Source organism: Anastrepha ludens, chromosome 4 (assembly GCF_028408465.1).
Source record: "Anastrepha ludens isolate Willacy chromosome 4, idAnaLude1.1, whole genome shotgun sequence".
Taxonomy (NCBI): Eukaryota; Metazoa; Arthropoda; class Insecta; order Diptera; family Tephritidae; genus Anastrepha; species Anastrepha ludens.
Genome location: NC_071500.1, coordinates 33,126,459 through 33,147,701, shown reverse-complemented (window position 1 = coordinate 33,147,701; position 21,243 = coordinate 33,126,459). Strand labels below are relative to the sequence as shown.

Sequence of the window (21,243 nt, the reverse complement as noted above, 5' to 3'; positions counted from 1 at the left end):
CGGGTGGAAAAGGTCCATAAGGCCGTCTACGCAGGTAAAAGGATGCTTGGGGCAACCTGGGGGTTATCCCCATCTCTGATGTATTGATGTTACACAGCAGTGATCAGATAGTTACTTTCCTATGATACTCCGGTGTGGAGGTACGCGACTAGAAAATCTTCATACATTGCACCTATGAGAAAGGTTCACCGATAGATCTTTTCGCAGGAAACCTTGAAGGGAAATCTGCTGGAAGCCTAAACGTCCTAAACAAACTCTCATGCAGGAAACTAGAACAATATAGACGATATGGCTCCGGTTTTAAAGGGAGAAAAGGGTTCAAGATTACTATCGGAAAAAAATAGATGGCAAAAGCGTTTTAGCTTCAAACGTAATACGCCTAATATTTATACGGACGGCTCTAAAATGACTAGTGGAGCGGGCGCTAGGATATACTGTCCAGAGCTAGACCTAAGGAAGATGTATAAACTTCCAGATTACGGCAGTGTATTTTAGGCTGTGGTTTTCGTAGTTGGGAAAGGAACAAACCTAGCTCGTCTTACGATTGGGGCCAACTCTAATAAAGCAAAAGTTAAGTATAGATAGTTAGGCAGCCGATTAAAGTTCGTATTATCCGCTTCAAACTACTGATGAATTTCACCAGATGTGGGATATTTAAATCAAAAATATTCGCATGTGTAGCGAAAAAGTGAGAGCCCAGATGTCTAAACCGACGAGAGCAGGGCGGCTGAGATGATTCCTCTTTGTCATCCAAGCCTCACCGTATGGACACGTAACGGGCAATGTCCGGTAAGGATATCTACCAAATTCGACAGCTGCGGCTTTGTTAGCCGTAGAAGTTCTCACGAGCGCTCTGATCTACCCGTGACCAGAAGAATCTTGCGACTTTGCACGTTTTCTCACTATCCCAACGTCCGCTGAGTTTACCCGAGACCCGTTTTTCCAGTAGTAGACCACAAGTTCTCAAAGGAACCCCTATTCTCTCATTTTGCGATGAAACCGTCTCCAGGGTCCTCTATCTAACCAGAAATCAACCCAGCAGTTTCCTAATACGCCACTGTGACCGGAAACCCAAGTGACCCTATTCTCGAAGTACTCGGATGCAATCGAGAGAAAAGTCAGGCATTCCACCACTAATTTTGAACGCACAAATAACGAACCCAAGGCCCTAATTGCCGCCTGGCTGTCGGGGCATGTATTTACAATTTTTACATGAATTCCAGAAGCAAGCAACCAATGCACTACTTCCTTCATTGCGGTTACTTCCGCTTGGAAAACACAACAGCGGTCTGAAAGCTTAAACTTGAGCTTGATGGGGAGCTCCTCGCAGAATACTCCCTCACTAACTCTTCCGTCCAACTTCGAGCCATCCGTAAACCTATTTGCCATGCCCTGGCTCCAAATGTTACATGCCGTCCACTCTTCCCTTGAGGGAATATGAAAAGAAAAAGTTCTGCCCGGATTTAACGAGCGTGTACAATGATCCAGCACCATGGGGATGAACTCAAATTTGTTTTCCAACAGTAGTTTTTAATTTTTCTTATTTATTCCAGTAAGCAGGCGTATTCGCTATTTCTTTACTTTGCTTAGTAATTTGCGTTTGTTGAGGTGGGCGTGACATGAAACTGCTTTTTAATTCATTTGCGTGCACAAAAATTATCTTTTTTCACAAAAACGGCACAACAACAAAACAAACTAATTTGGCATATTCAGCTGTGCTAAAAAATTCATTCACAGATTCGTGGGGCTGTTGTTGCTTTTGACTGTTTCTGTTAGTAGCTGTAAGTAGCTATTGTGGTTTGTTGTTGACTACCGGCTTTCGACTGCTCGCTCACTAAGGTGTATGCATGTATGCATGCATGTACTTATATATGTATGTGTGAGTGTTAAATCAGTGCTTGGGAGCCTGTAAGAGTTGTTGCTGGTTTGTTTACAACTTTTGCTGATTACATTAATGGACAGTTTGTTAGTGCTGCACAATTTGTTTCATCGATAATAAGTTTTGTTGCTATTTGCTGGCTGTTGCCACTTCTGTTGCTCACTCCTCGCCACCACCGACACTAACAGCGCCAACAGCACCAACATCATGCGCTGCCACAACCCTTCCCATGTAATGCACTGCGACCGCCTGTAACTACCACCGATGTAGTTGTTGTTATTTTATTGGTTATTGTCTGGCTGTTTTGTTTACTTTTGCGGGACGGTGCAATGACTGCTTTTCGCGCATTGCTCGCTCCACTTTGGCACTTAAAGTAAATACTTAAGCGAATTAATGGACGAACTTAAAAATTCCAGTTAAAGAGTTGAAAGGCATTGCAGGCATCAGTTTAGCTCTGGCTATTGTAAACATACATACAAATGCATATATGTATGTCTGTAGATAAATGTACATACCCATAAGCATAAGCGAATGTGTAAAGTAAGCGAAAATGGAAGACTTGCAGAAAGCCAGCAATTTTCTGAAAATTTCAGAATTTCCACGTATGTACTTACAAATATATACATACGTATGTATGTAGATATGTATATACACATATGTAGATATGTATGCATGTGTTTATGTGTTCGAAAAGGTGGAAAAGGCGAAAAGTTTTAATGATCGAAATCGAAATTGCTTACGAGCCACAAAACGGCTGCAGTTGGCGCTTTAGTTGACTTTTGAGCGCCGATTGTCCTTTAAACTCCAGCTGGCATCTTATTATTGCATTTCCCAATTCTGTTGTTTAACTGTATTTTGAAGACCACAGTGCTTGGCTCAGCATACTTTTGGTAGTACTTTTGCCACAATTTACTCCATTGTAATTAAGTGAGTCATTACGTACAGAAATGTGAAGAAAGTTAATAGAGTGACAAGCACCTACACACATACGCATGTTCAAACATATATACGCACATAAAAAAAGTAGCAAAAGTAAGTGTGTTTGTTTAAAAAAAACTCAAGTTTCAGCAGATTTTATGCTGAAGTTAAATTGATTGAGATTGAATCAACATTAAATTTTCACCCACTCTCGCGTAGTCAGCAATGGTGTCCCCGTCTTCAATATAAAAGTTATATTTTATTAGCGCAAAAAGTTTCAGTTTTCATAGATACTAATAAAGGTCAGATTATTACTATTTATTTGTGTAAGATATATATTTATTTATTTATATATTTTATTCAATTAATAGTCTAAAAAATACAAAGTTTCTTACAGACTACATAGAACTAAGAGTATTTATATAGAAGTAATTAACAAAATTAAAGCTTAGGAAACTAAATTAACAAAATATACTAGGTAATTATTTAGAATTCTTACATATGTAGGTGTATCTGCAGGCCTTTTAAGTATTTTTTAATCATAACTGCTGGAAGTTACAGAATTCGAAATCAATTGCTTTTATATTAGGTGCGCAAATAAGTTCTCGCTGTTTTTTTCATGAATATACAACTGTGTTCTGAAAAAAATGGTTACAAGTGAATCACTGAAAGTATTGCCCATCGCTGGCTACTACCTTTTCCCATCTTTCTGGTAGATCTCGTATACCGTCGCGGTAAAAGTGTTCATCTTTTGAGGCTATCCACAGATCAAGCCATTTGTGATGTCTTCATATGAATGGAACTGCTGGTCAGCTAGACCATGTGCCATCGATCGGAACAGCTGATAATTGGATGGCGCAATACCTAGAGAATATGGCGGGTGGGGTAGGATTTCCCATTTCAGTGTTTCTAGGTAGATTTTATCGGACTTGGCAACGTGAGCCCGAGCGTTGTGATGCTGTAGAATCACTTTTTCATGCCTCATGCCTCTCAATCGCATCAATTCAAGTCGATACCGATCCCCAGTGATGGTTTCGCTTGGTTTTAACAGTTCATAATAAATGGCCGCTGTAGCCGAATGGGTTGGTGCGTGATTACCATTTGGAATTCACAGAGAGGTCGTTGATTCGAATCTCGGTGAAAGCAAAATTAATAAAAACATTTTCATTGAGTTCAATAATATCTGAGTCAATTTGGTTTACCAGTTCGAATTATAATCTCCAATGTTAGGTTATAGAAATCGCATGATTGAATTGCCTGCTCAAATCAAAGCTCCTTGTGCTTTCAAAGAAGAAATTGTGTTATGAGGTACTTATTATTTTCACGTGTAACTACCGTTCCAGGTGAAGTACTCTAGGGGATTAAGTTCAGGGTTCTGAGGAGGAGATGTTTAATTTTGTTTTGAATGCGTTTTGAGCGGATAACTCGTTGCTTTCGTGTTTACTCCAACATGAAGTGTATTCTGCGAATAGCGAAGGATTTATACTGGAGATCTTTATTGGCGACTCGACGGATAAGAAACCTTAAACTCCCTTGCAAGAACCCTCATTTATTTGGAAGAGTTCTCATTAATAATCGCTAGCAATTGTTGAACAAATTCTTAAGATCGGACAGTGACAGAACGCTCCTCGTTTTTTTTTTTTTGGTCTTTTGCAACAAATTCTATTCAATTCATGGCGAGGATTATGAACAAATAAACGGGCGCACTTAAGAAAAATGGAGAGTTCCAAATGGGTATGAATTGCGCATACAGCAACGATAACTGCAGGTCTCTTTACTTCTTGAATTAAATTGTCGGCCTCCTGTCTTATCTGAAAAATAAAAATAATGGTTTCGAGAAGTGCATGTCCTTAGATACCGTAAGAACCCAGTATATAATTGGCTCTTATATTTCTATTAGGCGTTTGTCCAACTTCTCCTTCAATTTGTGGCGTGTGTCTTGATATTCTTCCAAAAATGGAGAAACCTCAAGAAAGATCCCACCGCACTTTACACTAATGGATCCAAGATGGATTGCGGCGTCGGCGCATATGTATTCGAAATACCTGGAAACATCCAAGTCCTTCCGCCTGGCGTATTGGAATAATTAGCACCTTTCAAGCAGAGGTTCTCGGCACAAGGGATAATCAGGAATCATCCACAACAACAATCAGAAGCACGTATTTTTACGGGTAATCAAGTCAAAAATTGTCAGACAATGCAAAGAAGAATTAAATACCTTAGCACGAATGACATACATCACTCTCATCTCGGTACCTGGCCATAGGAAGATAGAAGGAAATGAGAAAGCTGATGAGTTGGCTAGACAGTGGGCTTCCTCTAGAGTATCCGAAGTGATAGCAATGGTCTGCCACCGAAGCGATTACAAAACGAAGTTCTTTTTGCAATTCTAGAAGCAGACTGTTGACAGATAGCTCAACACCGATACCTGCAAAATAGGGAGGGAACCGTGGCATAGTACAACAAGTTGAGAACTGACGGCTGTTACGAAAACCAAGAACAGACATCTATTGGCCTATCGGAGACCATGCTAGGAAGATGGGATGGCCGTATAACGATAAATGTAGAAGCTGCAATCAAGAGGATTCTAGGAAGACAGTCTTTCACTAACTGTGTGAAAGCCCAAGTCTGGGTGCTCTACGACGTAGAATGCTGAGGAACTTATTAATGAACAACTTTGTAGAAATTGCAGGAAAGAAAATAGACGACATAGGCAGACTCATAGTCAAATCAAGATGGTTCGACTAAGAAAAGCAATGATTCTATAAATGGTGTATCCAAATAGCATCTTTTGTGCTAATTGGGTCTGGCGCATGTCACTCAGGCAGCACCTTAACCAACCAACCAACAGTTTTATGCCATCTCCAAGCGGTAGATTGTTTTTTTTTTTATGAGAAGCTTTTTAATGACAGAAATAAATTCGGATTGGATATTGTCTGCGAGGGGTGACCGCTATTAGAAATAACTTTTTCGATAACTTCTAGTGCTCCCTTCCCACAGCGGCCTACCGAATGGTAGTGACACATTCAGCTACGGCGGCTTTCATTTTCATATCACCCACAATATTAAACTCCCCGTTTAGTTAGCTGAGGTCATTGAAAGTCTTAGCAGGTGAAACAGAATTCAGCTATCATACAAGTGGAAGCCCAAAATAAACAAGACTGAGCTAAAACAGAAACGAAAGGAGCTTTGTTTTGATAACTTCGAGCTTATTTATTCAAAATACTCGTAGTTAGGGTCTCGATACACTGTTTCAGCTTATTGACAGGAATCCAGACTGCCCTTCAGGATGTCGGTACAAGCCTTTTGGATGGCCTCTACGGACGCAAAATGTTTTCCTTTCATGGCTAAATGCTACATTCCGAATAGATCGAAGTCACAGGGAGCCTTATCAGGCGAATACGGTGAGTGATTGATGGTTTAAATGCGATTTCTAGTCAAAAAATCTGTCACAAGAGTGGATCGATGAGATGATACATTATCATGCAGTAAGCACCAGCTTCTTCCTTCACGGTATTCAGAGGGAATTCGACGAACGCGATGCAACAAAAGCTTCAAAACGCCAAGATAGAAAATTGAATTGACGGTTTGCACCGTTGGCACGAACACCTTGTGGACAATTCCTTTGGAATCGTAAAAACAAATGAGCATCGACTTGATTTTTGACTTCTCCTAACGCGATTTTTGGGTGGTGGCTCATCTGAGGCCTTCCATTCGACACTTTGACACTTAGTTGCATGTTCCTGTTGGAAACACCACATTTCACCACCAGTTACAATGTAAAGGAAGTTTTCTCCTTTTTTCGCCTCTTCAATGAGGTCTTTCAAATGTTGAATTCTGAGCAATTTTTGGTCCTCAATTAACTTGTGCAGCATGAAACGTGCACAGACCTTTCGATGTTTTGAAGGTATTCAACTTCGATTCCATGAATTTTGGCGATGATTTCGGTTAATTTTTGATAAATTTACGAACAATTTCGATAGAGTTTTCGGTGATTACTGATTTTGGGCGGCCCGGCCCGTATGTTCATTGTCATTTATTCCTCCCCACCATCTCTGAAATGTGTAAACCACTCATGAACTCTGGCACGAGATATACAATCATCCCCATAAACTTGTTTCATCAATTCAAATGTTTCGGTAAATGTTTTTCTGATTTTAAAACAAAATTTGATATTAGTTCTTTGTTTGGAACTCATTTTTGTAGTGATGACACAAACATAGTGACACTTTAGATGCAATAACTTCGCTTCCACTAAACCGAATGACAGCTTTCACTGGGAGTCTGCTAAGGATGCAACTTCATTAAAAAGATAGCGCCATCAAAAACATACTTATGACGCCTGTCTTGTTTATTTTGGACTTCACCTTGTAGTCCCAATAAACTCTATAAAGATGGAGGAACAATTTATGTCAAGTACACAGCAGCTATTGCCTAATGTTAATTATAATACGTAGCACCAAAAACAAATTTAAACTGTTCAGTCCCAGCAGAAGTTTCTCAAAAAAGGAGATACTCGACTCATACTTTTCTGCCTTTCTCAATTTCAGTTAAAGATTTTGTACCTTATAAATACTGTTTCAACCACAATCGGCAACCACAATTGTAAATACATCGGCTAAAGTACGTAGAACAAAATTAAAAACATTTTTAGTGGAAATGAGTTGTTTATTGCTAGATACGCATCTCTTTTTGTTATTTCTGACCGACGGTCAAAGCATCTCATTTGATGTTGCACAAAAAGTGCCATTGTTCAGCTGTTAGCTTTCCTTTACATTGTACTCACTCTCTCTCTCTCCCTCTGTTTTTCGCCTTTTACCGTGCAGGTTAAGTGATGAAATACTCACTGCTCTGCAATGTTTATGTTTTAAATTAAACGATAAACATTTCTATGGTTTCGCAATGCATCGATTTAACGTTAAATTACAATTACCATGAAAATGCGAGCAGCCACCAACCCAACTGCGTTGGACGTGAAGGGAAACTGGGAAGAGAGAATCGTAACATAGCGCCAAGTGCATATGTATGCATGTACTTGCCAACAAGTCAATGATGGTGACTTAGCTAAGAAGCCGCCAAGGCAGGCACCAACTGAAAATAGAAGCAAAGAGTATATGGCAGCTAAGACAACAAAGACAAGACGAGATAGCTTAACTTAGGACAATATTACAAATAAATTTATGTACTATATGCATACACATACATACATACACACATATACATATACCCATTTGCAAATGCAAAAAATATGTAGAAGAAATATTTTACTCATTTATTCCACCCTCAGCCTGTTTTTCGTTTTGCATAGTTGTTGTTGTGGTTGTACTTTACTGGAATATTGCATTTCCCATGAAATGCCATTACGCTGGCAACAGGATAAGGAATAGTTTAGTGTTGCATGCCAATGTCAGACCGCCTTAGCATGCCACCAACGAGAAATATTAGTATGTAGCGAGGAAGAGAGCAAAACATATGGTGGCCTCAGAACAGAAAATCAACACTGCATGCCACTGTACGAGAGTATTGATATATGTGCATGTGTGTGTGTGGATAAACTTGTCTCGTCTGTATTGAAAAATAACGTGTAATAATTTGATACGACGACGATGACGATGACTTCCAACTGTTTTATGTGCGCAGTAAAAATATGAAATAAATAGCAACCGTCAGCGCTAACCCCAACAACAAGAAAAAAGCAACAGCAGCAACATAAATACCGGCCAGTTACCAGTAAAGCGCTTGAATGTGTGCATGTGGTGTTAAATATTCAGCTTTTCAATAAATAGTTACTTGTGGCAGCTGTAGCATAAGTGAAGGCGCACACTTACCCTTTTGACCATGTGGCTTATTTAGCGAAAGGATTCCAGTGTGGTGTAAATTTCAGGCTTGACAGGGTTAGACGGATCTACTCCTTCATATCGTTAACCCTCTAATGCCCTGCATGAATTTTTAAAGTGAAGCCACTTTTTTCATGCCTTTTGATTATTGGTGACATTCAAATGTATTTCTATCAGTAAATTTATTTATTTGATTATTTATTTACTTAATATATTAAAAATTTTTTTTTTTTTTTAATTTTAATAATTTAAAAAATGACGCTGAAGTTGACCCTCCCGAAAAATTTTACTTTTCTCTACTAATCAGTATGACTGTAGCTAAAAATTTCTATCAGTTTTTTAATCAAAAGCGTACGAAATAATTGAAATAATACGAGTATATGCGGTCTCGGTAGTGGAACGTAAGTGCACTAGCCTGCCATCTCGCGTTCGAGTCCCACGTAAAGCACGGTTCTCGCACTAGTCCAAACTTATCAACTTTTCCTACTTTCTAAAAAATAAAAAAAATAAAAAATCATTCCCCAACCCCAAAAACCTTCTCCTTCCAATCCTTACTCCCGCACAAAAAGTCAGCGCATTATTGCATTGTGGCTGCTAAAACAAGCAGAAAAAAAACAAAGAAAAAGACACATTGCATCAGTGGCGCCAGCAATAGGAAGCGGGCTATCGCGTTAATAGCGCAGACACACCAACATTTAGCGAAGTCCTCAACCACCTGTGCGATCCTTCTGACAGACAAAAGTGAAACTCAGATGGCGCGCTAAACAGTTAGAAGCCCTTGTTGCTAAACAACGACAGGTGGACATTCCCACTATTTAGGGCTGGTAGCGGCAAGCTAATCACCTACCATGCCAGAAAGCAAAATAGATTAATGAAACCAACGAAAGACTGAGTTTTGTCGAGGCCCTCCCTATTCTCCCAAGTAGAGTGAAAAAGGAAAAAAAAACTGTGAACAACATATTAAATTTTTTTTTTTTTGACAAAACCAGGCCGAAGAAAGTCGTTTCGAGATAAATGAGTTTAAAGTTTGACATACAGAAGCGTGCGAACCGCTCTCTACCTAATTAATGGGCTGTAGAAGCTATTATAGTGGGAATTTCCGCGTGAAAATTTCGCAGTATATTCTTTAGAAATATCGAAAAAACAAAAAATCGATTTTTTGAAATTTCTAGACCACCCTTAATGCAATCAAAAATTTAATAAAATTATACATTTTTTTTAGTTTTGCACAAAAAGAAATTACTAAGGTATCTTGTGAGTATTTCATCTGACGTCTAAACTAGAAGAAATAGGTTCGTGTGTGGGCATTAAAGGGTTAAAAACAAAAGAACAAAAATTAAATTTTCGGTATTCCATATCGATGATGGTTGAAGTTTGCAAACTCAATACTTTCATAATCATAGCCGATATAACACGCACAAGCACAGTGGTGGCGTTGGTGGTCAACTAAATAAATAGTATTCCATGTACTTCATACTCTGTTCAGTTAAGTTGAGTGGATGTGTGTTATGTACTTAAATATGCGCGGTGGTGATCAGCATTCGCTGCAGAAAATGTTCGTTAGCTTTTTTTATCTAAAATATTTAGTGGCTAAATGTTAAATGTAAAATTATCTTAATATTTGTAAAAACTTAAAACAAAATTTCAAGAAAAAAGTGTGAACTTGTGTTCATTGTAATAGTTATTGAAAAAAACTTGTTTCAATAGCAATTCTTGTAATTTTATTTTTTAAATTAGCTTTTAATTCCTAATTCTGCCACCGGACACCCTGTAGCATGCCGTGCAAAAATTAGGCCTTCTTCTGAGCTGAAGCGGGTTAGCAATGTTGAGATGGTCATATTGCAATAAACTCAAGTTCAAAGGGTTCACACCTAAAGCTTATTAATTTTTTTCGTTATTTTCAAATTTCAAATACTGAATAGCAACAAAATAGATAACAAATAACTAAATATTAAGTACTCAGAGGCGAAGTTTCAGAAACCAGCTTGAAAGTGTGAACACCTAGCACCTGCAGTGATCTAGCAAACTTTCATCCGTCATGCAGGTAGGATTACGGGCTCAGTTCTTACAGCAAACATTAATCAAGCAATATATTCATGAAGTTAAATATACAGGTTGCTTACGGTAGTTGAGGACATACAGATATGTGGCTAAAACTTCCCAAAACCATTATTTTTTTATTTGCTTTTTTTTAGATAAGACACGGAGGACTACAACTTAGCTCAAGAAATGAAAAGACGTGCAGAAACGGGCACATGATTTAGAAATAAATCTCTAATTTTCTTAAGTGCGCCCGTTCATTCGTTCATAAGCCTCGCCATGCATTGGAAGCATCAGGCGGCGATACAGAATTTGTTGCAAAACACAGAAAACCCGAGGCGGGTTCCGATACTGTCAGATATGCCGAATTTATTGAACAAGTGCATGCAATCGTTGACGAGAACCTTTCAATATCAATGGGAGCCCTTGCGAAGGAGCTTAATGTTTCTGAGGGTCTTATACGTCGAATCGTCAATGGAGATATCCGATAAAAGTCTTGCGTTATGCGCAGAAGATAGATTATATGGGAGCAAACATGAGACACAATGACATATGGATGTGTTCCAATTCTACACAGACTTCTGTTGTCATGCACTCGAAATTTCCAGCCACTGCTATGGTTTTAGGTGTTGTGAGGAGGAACAAAGAACTGTCATGCCACCAAACTTTTTACTCAAGCATTTCGAGTGAATTCTGCTGCATATATTAAAGTTCTATAGACAGTAATGGAACCCAGGATTGATAATACACAGTACAGAGTAATAGTCCATACATCTTTCAGCAAGCCTCTGCTCCTGTGCTCCTTCATACAAAGTGATGGCCATACAAGTTTGGGTGGCTGAAAATTTCTTTGACGTATGGCCTAAATCCCCCAGATTACTAGGTATAGGGCGTAGTTGAGTGTGAAATCAATAAGCATCCTCATAACATCATTTCTTCTCTGAAGGCTGCGATTAACACCGTTATGCTCAATATGAGTGAAGAGCATTTAATTTGCGAAAGCAATCGTTTTTTGATCCGAATCGAGACGGTTATTGCAGCTAATGGTAAAAAATGAAAGAAATACGAAAAATATAAAAGCTAAATAGTTCTGCTCTCAAGTTGGCCTCAAATACCCTATGCACGCTGTATACTTCAGCTTAAATTGCAAAATATTTTTTCGACATTTTAAATTTTAGAATCGATGTTGCTCTTTTTATGCTTAACAACATTCGGTATTGTAATTTCCCAAGGTAATTAAATTTATATAGACACATGCATATATGTATATGTTTGTAAGAAAATACCTCGTCATTGTACGAAATGCCTATAAATAAATCTTGCTTCTCGCGCCAGTAAATTGTTTAGTAATTATATTGTATAAAAAGTACTGCATTCCTATGCACTTTTCTTCAATTGAAATTTTACAGAAATCCGAAAAAAACCAAATTTAAATGACTCACTTAACATTTTCTTGGCAGACAAACTTGTGCTAACATACCTTCATGCCTGCTTTGGTACTATGGCGGAATGCATTCAAGATTGTACCTTCAGAACGCCGACGCAAAAATAATGTAATAACAATAATTGCAATATGAAAAATGCGAAATGAGTGCAATTCATGGGGAAATGTGTGGAAAGCTTTATATGTTTTCATTTTAAATAAATATGCAAACTTCTAATTAGCGTTCAGTGCCATTGTTATATCGCGCCAATTCATCAAAGAGCGATGATGGATGCGCTGCAGTCAGTGTTGAAATATTTTTGAAAAAGCAAAATTCCTATAGAATTTTTCAGAACACAGTCAAATGTGTGTGAAGAGACATTTACATGCATTTTGCTTGTAAAAAAGTGATACAAGGAAATATTTACTGCATAGTTATTTTTCTTCAGAAATTTCATATTATATTACGTAATGAGTTTGGGTAAAAAGATGATACGCAATTTTCCTCTTCTAATTTTCTCATAATTACTTACTATGAAATATACCTCAAGTGATAGTCGAGAATGATCTTAAAAAGTTTTTATGTGATTCGAATATTTGAAGTTTGATTATGAAAATTATAAAAATGAGTACTTTCAGCTGAAGGTGGCAATAAAGCGAATTACATGACTGGACGTGCAAAGAAAACGCTGGATTAAATTTGTATATTTAAGGGGATATATTCAGTTAGAAGGCCGAAAAAACGCGAATTTCCTAGTATTATTTCTGAGAAAGCTTTTAAATTTATTAATCTAATTGATGTGCACATATTATGTTATCTTTCAACTGTATTTTAAGACTTAGTATTAGCAAAAATATTTATTTGGAAAGGAGCTACAGCAAATCTCCGGGAGCTCATCCCAAAAAAAAAAAAGTTTTGCGGTGACCACTATAGCTCTGAACTCGGTCTTCTTAAATTAAAAAAACCAAAAAAATTTCGTTAAAGTAATGTTAGATCTAGTAATTATTCGAAGGAATAAGCAAAATGAGTTCCAAAATGGCGGTTTCTCAAAAAAATCGATTTTTGACCAAAATTTCAGCCTTAAATTGTATAAAAAAAATATTTATCGGTGAAAAAAAATCTTCGATTAATTACTAGAAAAATATATATTTAAGAAGCTCGTGTTAAAATTTAAGACTAGGAGGTTTAGCCGTTTTCGAGTAATGTTGGTCACCGACTTTGAAAAAACGCGTTGCCGCTCCGGCCTGGTACTTTCAAGCACTCGGAAACACCTTTTCAAATTTGCGTATAACTCCGAAAAAATTCATCAAAACGATATTAAATTTTCTTTTATTTTTAAATATATGTACATTAAGAAAATAAAAGAAAAGAAATAGATTTTTTGAAAATTCTAACTGTATATAACCCCTTAATAAAAGTAGAACATTTTAGTTTTAATACATATAATAAAGGATATATGGGAGCAAAGTGCTTACTTGATGCATTCTTTCAAAAAATTTATATTTACATAAAAATATATATATACATACATTAGGGCGGGTCGAACGAATAATCCCACTTTGACCCATTTAGAGTGCTCCAATCGAGTCCAAATGTATGACCGACCCCCACTAACTTTGGACAGCCGATCCACCCATGCCAGTGGTACACCCCCTGGAACTCCCCTGGGGGTTCCCCATACAATCATTTCAAAATATCACCATTTTTGGCCTTTACATGAGAAAAGAAACTAAAAAGTTCGACCCAAATTGGAGGACATCAGAATTCGTTTTAGAGGTATGGTTCCTTCGGCAAAGTTTCGTATTTTGATCCCTAGAATATGATTTTCACAGAGCAATGGGCGATTTTTTTGCCTACCCACAAATCGACCCGGCCTAACATACATACTACACACATATACACGTACTTACATGCATGCATGCATACCTTACAGAGCATCATTCTCCATACAAACCAAAAATTGACACTGTTTTTTCCATCGGAGGCATAAAATTGATGTAATTTAAAGGGGCAGCTCCTCCAGCACTTTACAATTTTCCATTTTTTTGCTTTAAAAACTTATTTAAAATCTAAAGAATATCTTTTCTATGTTTTAAACTTAATACTTAACGATGGCTACTCATTCGGATTCAAATTATTGAATGGCTTGAATTCAATACGAGGCTCAGAATATAAGACTTTCGCAGAGGCGTACGATGGATATCGAGCGAAGAGACAGGAACGGCGTTTATTAAATTCAGCAAAAGAGGCCAGAACTGCATAGAAAAAAAAAATAGTGCAGATACTATGAATGATTTTTTCGAAGAAGAAGGCTTGTTTTAAGGGGAACGCGTGAAAATTAAGTGATTTTCATGAACTTTTTTTTATAAGTGGGGATGATTATTTGAGGATTTATTTAACATATATTCAACTATACTGACACAAATGTTTATTAAAAAATATTAAAAATTACAATTGTTGGCATTATTAATGCAATGACGTCATAAAAAACTAATGCACCCTGGTGGCCACGATACAGCGGTGAAAAATCATATGAAAGCAAAAAACCAAAAAAATTCTTAATATATATAAGGTGGCGCAAAAGTAACCTTGCGATGTTTTTTGGCTGTAATTTAAAAAAAAATGAAAAACTTTGATTCTTCTTGTGGATTATTTTTATTTGGTCTTTTAATTTTTTTTAGATCAAGTCGAGAATATGATGTCATGTAAATGGCCGCCGCCACAGTTGTTTGCCATTTGAGCCCTTTTTATGGCATTTTCCATCACTTTGGCCAAAACTTCCGGCGATAGGTCCTCACATTCTTGACGGATATTGTATTTAAGAGCTGCAAGCCGCACAAAAAGAAGTCTGGAGCGGCCAAATCAGGCGATCGTGCAGTGTGTGCCGTTGCACCGTCCTATTGGAACCACATATTTTCCAATCCCAATTCATCAAGTTGCGGCAAAAAGAACTCGTTGATCATTGCTTTGTAGCGCTCACCATTCACAGTAACCGTTTGGCCCGCGACGTCTTCGAAGAAAAAAGGTCTGATGACTCCTCCAGCGAAAACAGCACACCATACAATGACTCTGAGCGGGTGTAATGGCTCTTCGTGGGTTACACGCGGATTTTCAGTGCCCCAGAAGGTAAATTTTGCTTATTTACGTACCCGCTAAGATGGAAATGGGCCTCATCACGCATGATTATTTTTAATGAAAAATCATCTTCCTCTTGGTGGTGATTAAGGATGGCTTTAGCGTATGTTAGACGCGATTGGCGGTCAGCAGCTAACAGCTGATGCACCGTCTGGACTTTGTACGGAAACATCTTCAAATCTTGTACCAAAATTCGCTGCAAAGACCGTCGACAGATACCCATTTGCGTGGCACGTCGTCTGGTCGATGTCGACGGCGCTTCCATGACATCCTCGGCTACAGCAGCAATATTCTCTGCAGAACGGCTACTCCGGGGTCTGCCACGCCTGGCAGCATCTCGTGTTGTGCCAGTCTCTTCGAGGCGAGCGGCTAAACGTCGCAGTGTTTCACCAGTAGGCGTTGGACGGCGAGGAAATCTGCGACGAAATTCACGTTGTGCCAAAGTCACCGACCGATTATTGGTCAAATAAATAGTCAGCAATATTCCGCGTTCTGGAGCAGTGTAGCGTAACATTGTTTATTAACGTGTATTTCGCATGTGTTTACTACACAAATGTCAAAACGGAACTGACATTAGGGGCCAATCGCAAAATTTATAGCATTTTCTGATAGGAGGATTACTTTAGCGCCACCTGTTACATCAATGGCTATCATCGTACGTGGCAGTTTTTTTTTTATAATTTTTTTTGAGAAAATGGAGCAGGTTTGAAAAATGAGTTTGTGTTTTTACCCTTTTTTTTGTTTTCAAAAGGCTTGAAAATATATTAATTTCGGGAATTTTTAAAACGACTATGTACGACTGTAGCCAATACCTGTACAAAACTTAAAAAACAAAAAATAAAATCTGTTCATAAGTCTTCGAGAAATCGAGGCCACCGTGTTCAGAAAAGTCGTTTTGAGGAAAATGCGTTTAAAGTTTTCATTGGCCGTTGTAACTCACTACCTGCACTTATTGTATTCGGTATAACTTCGTCAATTTTCAAGATTTTAAGTAAAAATTTCATTTACATATTTTTGAATATATCTGCTTTATGAAAATGCAAAAAAATCGTGGGGGGTTAGACAAGTCCAAGCACTCAGTCAGAAGACCATTGCTTTTAACTTTACTTTATGAAAATGAAAACTTTAATCGCGTTTTTTTCCGCGCTGTCAAATATAACTCTAATTTGTATATTAATTATCACTCAAAATATTGTTTTGATCAATTTGTTTATAAAAGTCTAACTTTTTCCTTTTTCACTTCACTTCAATTTTTATTTCTTTTTTCTTTAAAATTAGGTAAGTGCAAAGCGGAATAACTTAGTTTAATGAAACATTTTGTCTGGTTGATTTCAGTTGATTGCAAGAGGCTGTACATTCGACTGCGCAAATTAAAGGACCCACGTTGGAGCAGCTGTGGCGCCGCCATTTTTTTTTTTTTTTAAAGTTGTCGTATACTCATGTTTTTGTTTTTCGATATTTCAAAAGTATAGTATCTTAAAAATATACTGTGAAATTTTCATGCGGGAATTTCCAATATTATCGCTTCTGCAGCCCTTTAACTAAGTAGAGAGTGGTCCGCGCGCTCCTGTACCTCCAACTTTAAACTCATTTATCTCGAAACGACTTTTTTCGGCACGGCGGGGATGAAAACAAAAAAACTAATATATTTAACCGAATCACTTGAAATTTGAATATGTTGTTCACAACATGTATCGCTATCGTCGGAACTAGAATCATAATTTTATTTAAATATTTCCCATTTTTTAAACTAAAAAACTAGTGAAAAAACCCGATTTTACGAACTTTTTTTTCAAAAGTGCGCCATTTGGTAAATTTTTCATTTTTTTGATTTGTTCTAGTTCCGACCATAACTGCACTCTTTCTGATTAAGAATCTTCTTGAATTTTGTGTTTCAGATGATTAGAAGTCTCGAAATCATCTACGCCGTCCGGTCCGATTTTTCGAGAGGGTCATCTTCAGCGGCATTTTTATAATAATAAATATTGTTTCAAAAGTAAAAAACAAAAATTTTGTATTCTTAATAAACGTACTAATAAGCCCGAAAAGTTGAAACAACGTTTTTTAAATTTTTAATGGCAAAAAAAAAAATCGTGAAAATAGGTGAAATTTTCGTGCTCTAGACCACCGGGTACCCTTAAGCATGAATATTTTAAGATAATAAATATACAGGGTCCGGCACTTGAAGTGTAAGTGTTATAAAAAGGCCAATAATTTAGTTTGGAAAAATGTGTGAAAATAATACAAAATTAAGAATTAATTTACTTTTCCTTGATATGACCACCTTTTGCCCTGACTATGACCTTGAGAGGGTCCAGAAACGAATCGCCAGCTGCGCGAATGTGACTTGCAGTTATTTTGGCCTACTCGCGGATAATGGCTTCTTTCAGCATCTCGAGACTGGTGAATCTTTTAGTTGGGACCTTGCTCTATAAAATGGCCCAAAGAGAATAATCTATTCGTCACGGATTCGCGTCTGGGGAATTTAAGAGCAACTGTGTGGACACTATGAAGTTCGGAGCGCTGTTTTTTAACCATTCTTGGTTCACTCGAGATTTGTGAGACGGTGTCGAGTCCGGTTGAAACGTGTACGGTCTGACACCGAAATGTTTGACTGTCCACGGCTTCAAAACAACCTCCAGAAAATTGTATTTACCTTAAGACGCTCGAGCCCACGAACAATAGCTGGTTGTGATTTTCCAGCCAAATATAATGCCATCGCACTATTATGTTTGAATTCCATTACTGATTTTCTTTTTTCCTATTTAATCTCGACAAAATGCTTCCGCGCGAGTTATGGTTTCTATAGACTCCCCAGTTATGGTTTCCGTCTATTTTTTGAAACCTCGAGTTGCGGCCATAACCCCTTTTAATATCCTTCCTCTAAATAATAAATACTTTTTATTAAGTTTATGGAAACTTTTATTGCAAATTTAGATTACGGAGTTTCTGCGACTTTTGCCAGTCGCCCTTCGCGGTTCAGCCACAACTGGCTTTTCTTAGATCTTTAGGTCTTAAATATAGCCTTAGTATATACATATTTAGATTGTAAATATGTGTGTTTGTGATGTTACTCAGCACCATCCAAATAGTCTACTTTTTGTTTAGACTTGCAGCAATTGTTTTACTGTGTCCTCTTATTTCACTCAAGTATGTTTTGCATACTTGAGTGTTGACACCAGTATGTTTGTTATCTGCATATACGAATGACGTGAAGTCTCAATGAGCGGATTATACTTAAGCATATACATATTTATGTATATTTATATTTCTAACTCTAAAGTGCTGAGTGGCATTCCTAAGGTTCATTTTACAATCATAAATTTTATTGGAATATGATTGTTTTCTTTTTCACTAATACTCATTTTACAATTAAAATATGGTTCTTTTCTTTTTGATAATTTTATGTGTGGGAGCGGGGCCATTCCACATAACTCCCCCACCGTTAGAGTTAGAACTCTCCTGAGTTCTTTCATTAATAAGTACATTTTGTTTGGGGTTGGTTTCCATTAACATAATTCCCCCTTCATTATAATTCTTTTTATTAACAACTTTTACTTTTATATTCTTCCTTTTCCAATATACAATTATTATAATCAATAAGAGCAATAAACATATTGCTACTGTTACATTCATACCATATGAAACATTTTTATGGTATTTTAATTCTTTAATTTCTTTAATGTTTTCCATATTTTTTTCTTCAATCATTTTAAACTTTAATTCCTGTTCGTAACTTTGGTTTAACATTTTTACTGGGTAGTGGAATTTTTCTGCAAATTCCACTTTATTATTTTCAAACATTTCATTATTTAATTCGATTTTACAATTTGTAAACGTAATCAGGAAATTATTTTTTAATACGATATTTCTATTGTCACAATTTTGTTTTAAGATTGTTTCGTATGCATTGACGATCAATATCGTATCGTCATCAATGTTTAATATTTTAGTTTTATTATTTATTTCAAAAGAACAATCATTTTCAAATATACAATTTCTACTTCGTTTTAGATCTTTCAAGGCAATGTCTTTCTTATAACTTAGATTTATTTCATTAATTGTAATTAAATACTCATTTTCTGTTTTTATTTGTAATTTATTTCTGTTCGGTAATGGAGTGATCATCTTTAGATCAGTTATAACATAACTTCTTGGTATCTTTATTGCTATTACAAGTGATTGATTTTTATATGCTAATACTCCCATTTTTGCCATTTTCAATTTGTAAAAATCTATTTGGAAGTGATCAATTTCTTCCTTAGTTAGAATTCCTGGATGGACCATATTGTATTTAGCCGCAGCAATATTGTGCTGTATATCATTGACCCTACTTTCCAAATATCTCAATTTATTTATCAAATTATTGAATAGGATGTGCTCGTAAAAATTTTTGTTCTGTTCATTCATACTTTTTACAAATTCCTTTATTTCCTCCCTATCTTCATTTATTGTTTTTCTAATCAAATCGATACTATCATTAAAATGATTATTTATTGCTATTTGCTTATTAACTGTTTCAATAATATTATGGTCATTTTCTTTCTGTACTTCTAAAAAAAATTAACCAGTCTCTCCATTATGGACTATGATACTAAACCTATCATCATTGTAATTATTTTCTGTGTCCAAATTAGGTATGTTCGCAAATTTTTGTGGTCTTTTTATATTAGACGGATGGACGTTTTGCAACGGATTAATTCGGAAATATGGTTGGTCCTTATGTCTTACTCTTTTGTAATTTTTTATGGGTCCTAATTCTCTGTATTCTGTATACTCTTCTCTATTGCTATTATGTTTTGCTATTATTTTTCTTTTTGCCAAATTAATTCTATCTTGTAATATGGATGGGCCAATGCTATCTTTGGCGAACCTTGGAGAACATTTGATGGTTGAGTGATATCGATCATTATAGTTCGCTATAACGATCTGCATCCTCATTTCCGTTGAAAGACTTGTATCATCAATTCCTGTTAATTTCTCCAACAGGGTTGAGTGAAGTCTCTCAATGTCTGCGTTACCAGTGTGATTATTGGGTTTTGTTAAATGGACCTCAATATTTTCAGTATTTAAATATTGTATCAATTGTTCTGCTCTAAACTCATTATCCATTATTACTTTCTTCGGTTTTCCGAATTTTGCGAACTGTTCTAGCAATATAGTTTTGTTTGACCTCCAATTCCTATCAGTTATTATATATGCTGCTGCAAATTTGGTCAATTTATCTATTGTCGTAACAAACGAATGTTTGTTGAAATGAAATATATCAATATGGATAACTTCGTTTTTATCCGTAGGGGTTTCTGTCAAATTGAACTTAGGTTTTATAGGTTTTCTATCATATTTTATTTGTTGGCATTTTTCACAGTTATTTATTATTAACTGAATATGCTCCCTGAGTTTCGGATAAAATATTTTGTCTTTCAATGTATTAATTGTTTCTGCAATGCCACTGTGCATCGACTCCTTACTGTGATACAAAGAGATTTGTCTATGCAGTTCTTCTTCCTGCGATATCTCTGTTGCTCTTTTTGTACATTTTATGAATTCCAGTTTGCTATTACAGGAGAACATGGACATCAACAACAGTTGAATTCTATGATAATCTTGCTCTTCAACTTCAGAAAATATTCCTACCTTACCTTTCCTAATGTGCCTTTCAAATATAGTTCTTAATATGTTTTCACTATTCAGTGGGTCAACCTCGATTATTTTCCTACCATGCGATATCTTAATTTCAGCTTCAGGGCTATATGTTATTATAATTTGTGTTTTATATTTATTAACAATCTCTTCTTTTATAGCCAAATGTTCCAATAACTCTTCCTTTGCGGAATGTATCGTATCGGAAATTTCAAAATTCGATTCTTTATCATTATTTTCATTTATATCCTTAGATGCCATTAAAATTTGGTAACCTTTTGCAAGATCAATAGGGCTAAAGTACTGTGCTTTGCCCAACTTGTCTAAGATTCCATGAATATTTGGCAAGGGATATTTATCGTCAATG

The 21,243-nt window shown here is 36.5% G+C and overlaps 1 protein-coding gene across 2 annotated transcripts in view; it reads left to right on the top strand.

Moving 5' to 3' along the window:
- LOC128861532 (putative mediator of RNA polymerase II transcription subunit 26) overlaps positions 1–21,243 on the top strand; it is a 273,455-nt gene that overhangs the window by 67,121 nt on the left and 185,091 nt on the right. The window lies entirely within an intron of this gene.